Source organism: Diprion similis, chromosome 6 (genome assembly GCF_021155765.1).
Source record: "Diprion similis isolate iyDipSimi1 chromosome 6, iyDipSimi1.1, whole genome shotgun sequence".
In the NCBI taxonomy this organism is placed as follows: domain Eukaryota; kingdom Metazoa; phylum Arthropoda; class Insecta; order Hymenoptera; family Diprionidae; genus Diprion; species Diprion similis.
Genome location: NC_060110.1, coordinates 23,783,910 through 23,791,255, shown reverse-complemented (window position 1 = coordinate 23,791,255; position 7,346 = coordinate 23,783,910).

Here is a 7,346-nt window from a genome sequence, read left to right as displayed (position 1 = left end):
GAGCGATTTGTCGATACCGAGACACAACCCACGCGATTTGTTTTCAAGGGTTTTTAGTTGCAGTTGACACCATCACACAAATCAACGCGTCGTCTCTAATTACATACAAATCTGTGTGCGATTATACTTGAAGAGCGTATATGATTGATTATGACAACACTTTCACCCCGGTTGATGCGTCGTATTCAATCAACGGGGTAATTGCGTTGTCAACGATTGAAATTAAGCCCCTCATCCCGGATGTGATGTCGTATTTATACGCCATACGTCTCTTCGTCTCAAGGCCTGGACTCAATGACGCTTTCACGCTTTCACGCTCTTTCGTTGTGTTTCGTATGTCAAGGTTTAGTTCACGTTGGTCGGTTTAAAAAGCGAGTCGAAAGTTTGAGCAGAACAAGATTTTGTGTTCCAAAGTTTTGTCCGTCGCACAATTTTCCACCGGTAAAATGGCAAATGTCAACAGAGAATTGTCCTCCAATAAATGACGATTAAATTTATAGTTAGCCTCGTCTACACGGCCAGATGATTACTGGCTCCTTTGACTAGCAGCAATGATTTGCATCCTCGAGTTCCCCGTATGATTTCACGTTTGAACAAATTTTTTTTTTTTTTTTTTTTTTGTCGCCAATGTAGCAATTAGACGAACCAACATCCATCGCAATAAATAGCAATTCGCAATCGCACGGGCCAATGAACACCGTGCTAACCGAGTCGCTTCCATTAATATTACATTCCACGTGATAAAATATTTTCATGAATTTCTCGCCTCAGAACCCTAAGCCCACCGACTTAAGAGTCCTTAAGAAGCTTCCGTCTCGACTCGTCATGTTCTTCAGCTTCAGAAGCGGAATTTGCTTTAAATTGTACGTTTTCTAGGAAAGTTATTTTGTCCAGCCGATGCACGAAATCTGAATTCATGATTTTCATCGAAATGACAACGATTCCCTATTCATTCTTCATTCATGCCTGATTTATACGCGAAAGAACCGCCAAGACGATGTGAACGATTCTCCGCTCCGATACCAGCTGAAGAAAAAGGATCCACAGTGTCTGATATGTTTTATATGTTGTGAGGTGTAATAAATGGAAACGTCCCATCGGTTACATAAATGACAAACGGCATGTGGCACTGTCTTTGGACGCGTTCTCCCTTTCTCAAACGTTTTCAACTTTCATGGAATCACACTTAAAAAAGTGATAAATATTGAGGTGAAACAGGTCTCTCAGCGCCGGTTTTAGTCGTTTGCTACCTTTAAAAAACGGTGTGAGGTTGGTTATAAGATTCAGAGGTACCGAATTTTCTTTTCTTCAAGACTGTCACCCTTTGACCCTCGTGTCAAATATCCTAACAATACTTGCGAAACTTCAATAGCGATGGTCCTTGAATTAAATTTTATAAAAAAAATTCTCTAAAGGTGGACACACATTGTCGAACCAGCTACAAAAGCTGTATATTATATACCCAATCACGTGTCAGGAATTCTCGAGGAAATTAAGTTTCAAGCACGGTTTCAAGTACAATAAAATCTGATCGACGGTTCAGTTTTTACCCAACTATTCCATTCGTTTTAAGAATCCTTGAGTAACTTTATTCAGACTTTACTTCTGAGACACCGTGATCCAACGATTAAATGCAAACTTAAAATCCTATAATGAACGGCAAAATCAAAGGGTTACCTGCGTAATTTACCAGCCGATTTCCATCGATCGATTGACTCAGAATCAGTAGTCTACCATTGGAAAAAGGAACAGCGCCATTCCTCCTACGACCGGTCGAAAAAAAATAAATAAATAGCCTCCAGGAGCGCATTCCTGTGTTATAAGATTTTAAATTGCTTCTTATGAAGCAAAGCAGGACTGCGAAATTTTCTAGAGTATTGAATTTTTTCAATAGTATAAATAACAGCCAGGGAGTTCCCCGTATCGACGTGTATTTTGACATAATGGTGCAATAACATGTGGCGCCATATTGTGCAGAAGTGTAGAGGGTGTCAGTCCTCTCCAGAACGATGCTCTGCTGCAATTTACGATGTCCAAACGAGAGCGAGACGCGAATTCGTGCTTTTGCATTCACCTTGTATTTATTGCCGATTGGTTCTCGAATGTGTTATAGGGTCGGAATAGTCGTGATTTTTTTCCTTGTCAATCCTTATTTCCCATAACTTTTACGCGTGACTTGATTCGCTAACAACAAGGACGAAGGACTCATCAATTATGCGAGACACGTGTGACTGCGACTCGATTATACGTTCCATCAGATATGGAACGAGCTAGGAGCTAGAAGTCACCACGTTTTGTGGAATTTCTCATTGAAGTGATGAACAGCACGAGGACGAGCGCAAAGGGCAAGAGAGTGAGAGAGAGAATGAGAAGATGTCTCAGGGGGAGGAAAATTGCTCTAAAATATTTTCCAAGATTTTTTACATTCTTCTTCTTTACCTCATAAATTGCACTCGTCAAAAAGAAAATAAGCACATGTTACAAAGGCTGGATTGTACGAAAAATTTAGGGCACTTTCATACGTAAGTTTCAAGAAAGTTTCAGAAAGTCGCCCAACAGTCTCATCGTCTCATAGAGCTGGATGCTGAGTTTGATAAAATAGAACTTAAGGAAAATTTACACGAGTATCGAAATTATCAGATTCACCTTTATTCACCTGTGTAAGTGACTTTGTCAAGCATCATTCAGTTTGGCAGCTTGGCTTTCGCCGAGGACTATATATTTGGATTAATTGATTATTCTGTACTCTCCGAGTTCTGTCATCTCTGAGAGCTGAGACGTTTTTTCATCCGAAGGAGGATTTTGAGTTGATTAAAATAAGAGGACTAATTAATTAATACAGGACCTCGAAAAATCCCTCAAGGGGATAGAATGAGCAATTCCGGGCGATTTAAGACACGCTGAAGGTATTGCGTTAATTTTTCAAGATAATGGCCAAGAGAACTTCACTCCTGCATTGTCATATCTCACATTCAAATTCTGACGATCTTTGTAAACTTGAAAGTTAATTTGTACCTTTGCTCTGCTTGAGATGTTTCCCAATAATTTCATTTCACGCCTTTCGTACGTATTGAATTTTCACGGAAAAGGTGGAATCCTTTTGATCAATGCTGAATGCAATTTGGGTATTTAAAGCAGCTCGTTACTCTTTATATCCGAGTTTTCAATACTTTTCTTTATTTCAGTTTTTTTTCATTTCCCAATCAGGTGTTATCCGATTGTAGCAATAAATGTAATTATTTATGTCATTTACAATATACGTAACTTGATCATTTTTATCGACTTTAAAAGTAATGTTTCAAAGTATTTTATTAATTTAACAACTGTTATACGATTCAAAGCAATTCCATATAACCCAAAGGAAAGATTTCTATGAGATTTTTTACGGCCGTGACAAAAAGAATTTTTTTAAAAATATGCGAGTTTCTCCAAGGTTATATTTTCGAGTTTACGCACAACAGATAATTGTAAAAGTCCCAAATTTTTTGCTCACAATATCAATTCTACACTAGCCAGTATGAATTTGGCACAAGAATTGAAAAAAATGGCTTATACCTCCAGATTTGATATGAAATTTGTTTCAAGAAAATTACGATAAACTTTGTTTTTATAAATGTATTGTAATAAAGGCGTCTGAAATCGTAAATAAAATATTTATCAGTTTGGTTTATCGTTTGAAAAATCTACAATTGTATACGTATTAACAGAGTGAACAAGAAAAACTTACAGTAGACAAAATTCTAAAAATAAAAAAGGCGCAGGCTAAAATTTATACTGAGATTTTACTTAGTGAACGCATGATGTATGTCAGCAGTCAGTGATGACGCACGTGCGTGATGACATTCAAAGTAATGAAGGTGGCAAAGGATGTTACACGTATATCATATTATATATACACTGTTGAAAGTTGAGCGTAAATTTACAGAGAAGGTGGGAAAGGAAAGCAAAAGATAAAGAAAAAATTTCTCTTACACATTTGAATGATATGAATTTATGTAAAATTTGCATCATCTAAATTCGACGAAAAATATATTTTTTGGCACTTTGCCAAAACTACAGGTTCAGACTCGTAGATACCCGAATATTTTCAGCAGTGTACTGGTGCATAAAATTAACAATAAATTATCAATTTACCTCTGTTGCAAATTATTGATGAGGCCTCGTTGCAGTTTGTTTTTTTTATTCTTAAATTCAAGTCATTTTCTTCGAAGCGGAGCGTTTGCACCCGCAATTATCCGCGCACATTGACAGAACACGTAGAAATTAACTTGACTAAAAGTTTAACTCGGTATTTTAACTCAATGCAATGCCTCGTAATCAGTTATCGACAAATTACAAGTCACAAAATATCTCCGGATAGATTCTCTACGAATTTCAATTCTCTGAGTCGAGTCACCCTGAGTGACTTTGGACGGTGCGAATGATCCGGTAAATTTTCGTGGGAACAGTAACGGTTTCGTGAGATCGACTGGCATGCCGGCTGAGATTCCCGCGGCCGTATTTCGAAGACCAGCGAAGCGCAGGCGCGTCACATAGGATCATCAATGAAACTACCGTGTGTGATTATCACGGGGTGCGATTCCTCCCTCTGGCGAACAACGCCGACTGAATGAAAGCAGCTGCTTGTAGAGAGCATAAAATGGTGACGGGGTCACTCCGTGACTCCGTGAAATAGGCTTTGGAAGTTGGAGAGCCAAGAATTAAAGAATCAATTATAATTTTTCGGTTATTTTATTGAGGGATGGTCTTTATACTTGTGGGTACATTCGAGGGGTTAATCACTTGTGAAATATGGTTTAGGTACACTTTTCCGGAAATCTTGTGAAATCATGTGAAATCACTTGAAATCTTTTGAAATTCTCTGAAATCTTTTTAAATACTTTGAAACCATCTGAAATCTTTGAAATATTTAGAAATCCCATGAAATCCTTTGAAATCTGTGAAATCTTCTAAAATTTTTTTAAATCCTCTGAAATCATCTGAAATCTTTCAAAACCCTTTAAAATCTTTTGAAATTCCTGAAATCTGGTTTAGGTACACTTTTCCGGAGATCTTGTGAAATCTGTTGAAATCTTCGAAATCTTCCGTAATCTTTGAAATTTGATGAAATCCTCTCTTGAAATTCTCTGAAATTTTTTTAAAATACTTTGAAATCTTCGAAATCTTTTTAAATCCCTAAAACCTTTTAAAATCTTTTGAAATCCTTTGAAATTCCATGAAGTCTCTTGTAACCTTTTGTAATACTCTGAAGTCATCTGAAATCTTTTAAAATCCTTTGAAATATTTTGAAATCCTTGTAATCTTGAAATCAGGTTACATCAAATCGATGAGTGACTAACCCGTCGGGTAAATTCATTAACCCTTTCAGTTACAGTGGGATGCTCAGGTTCCCACAGAAAAAATTCTAATTTCCCAAAACAGTCATTACGCTTCATCAAGAGCCGAACACCAGTGTCAACAAATCATGAAGACCACGATGCAATCGAGCGTTTGAATAATTGCTGTAGAATTCAACGAGGCATACATCTAGCGAAAGTGTCTCACCAGGAAAAAGGCCTCCGATTTAGACACAAATATTGATTCCAATGCCCGGAATATTGCACGAAATAAAAGAGACGTTTCTTCTTCGTAGTGGGTGACCCAGAATAAACAACGGGAATTGACTTACGCCTTTCATGGTGTAGGTACGTATCACTTTCATGTGAAGCCGTAATTGATCGAGAGTCCCTGGAGGACGGGAACCTGGGAACCTTCGAGCATGCCTGACAAAGCCGCGAGAGAAAATTACGCGCGTGTTCACTTCGCTGCTCGAAATCTTTTTCAGTTCTATTCCAGTCGAATGCAAACAAACGAAACCCCCTTGATAAACGCTGTTTACTTTAACAAATCACAATTTTTTCTCCCAATGGAATTTCACCCACTCTGCATTATTCAGTCAGCTGTGTTCGCGCGATTCGATTTTCGATTTCAACATCCGTTCTCACATTTGCGCACATGATGTATATGCACAACTTCTGCACACAAACGGGTGTCACTTTTCCTGGTTTTAATTAGACTTTGCATTCGGGAATTCTTCAGGAATGTACTATTAATAGCTGTTTCAGGCCATGCAAACTTAAAGTTATAAAACTTTGTCGATATATGATGTATATATAAAACATTTACTGGGCTTGTTTACTGTTTTGTAAATCAAAAGACGAAGGATTGTTTGCTCGAAGCATCGACGCAACTGATGAGAACTCTAGCAAAGACAGTTCAAGTGAACAACAGCCGTTTCGGAACGTAGAGCACACACAACTTATGTACCTAAAAGTAAATACACTGTACCTATGTAGAGTAAACTAAATACCCGTAAAATTTTACCGAGTTTGAACAAGTCATAATATTCTGCCGGTTTAGCGATAAGGATCAAAAACACGATATTAATAACGATGCAATCAGTCAATCATGTCAGACTTTAAGCTCTCCCATTTCCATCATGGAAACCCTACGATATTACGGTTTACATCGTTTACATACTCAACCATCCTGGGAAATTATTCTTGCCGAAAGGGATGATCGGAGGCATTGAGAAAATACATTAGAGAGGAAACTTCGTGGCAGAATTTAAGACAATAATGCACGGTGTGAATATAAGTGATGTGAGAAAGGCGAAGTCGACGAACTCGAAGCAATTTCATTCGACGCCCTCTCGTTCACTGCATAGATAAAAGGTTTTATCTTTGATCGTTTAATTTACAGCTTTGGCAAGACCGTGTGAGCTTTTGCCTTAGTCCCTTGCCGCTGTGAAACTAATTACAACTTAAGTTCTCGAAATTACTCAACAGTTTCGAAACTCTTTCAATATCGTTCACAATTACTGTACCTCATGTATATTACAACAAAGGTACCTTCTGATCCCGTATATTTAAACAAGGGAATATTGGTCCTTAAAGATAAAAGCGTGCTACAAATATTACGGCAAACATATTATTTCAAGAACAGTCTTTTTCTAGAACTTAACTCAAAGGCACTAATTTTTGTTCTGTACTCTCAGTACTTCGCTGCGTTTGCTTTGTTATAAGAAAAACGCTTTATTTTATACTAACTCAAAATTACAATATGAATAGTTTATGTGTGTGTATAATTGAAAATTTATTCATACTATGTACCTGATAGTTACTTCACGTTTTTCTACACATTTAGATACAGTGCTTGTTGAATTACTGCCGTTGTCGTAATTGGTTCTCTTGCGAGGTATCCAATGTACGACAGAGAATGGCTTTGGGCATGAGTCAATTGTTAGAAAAGGGAGAAATGCGGGTTCCTTGAAGGAGACTTTGTCTCTTGATATTTCGACGAGGGCT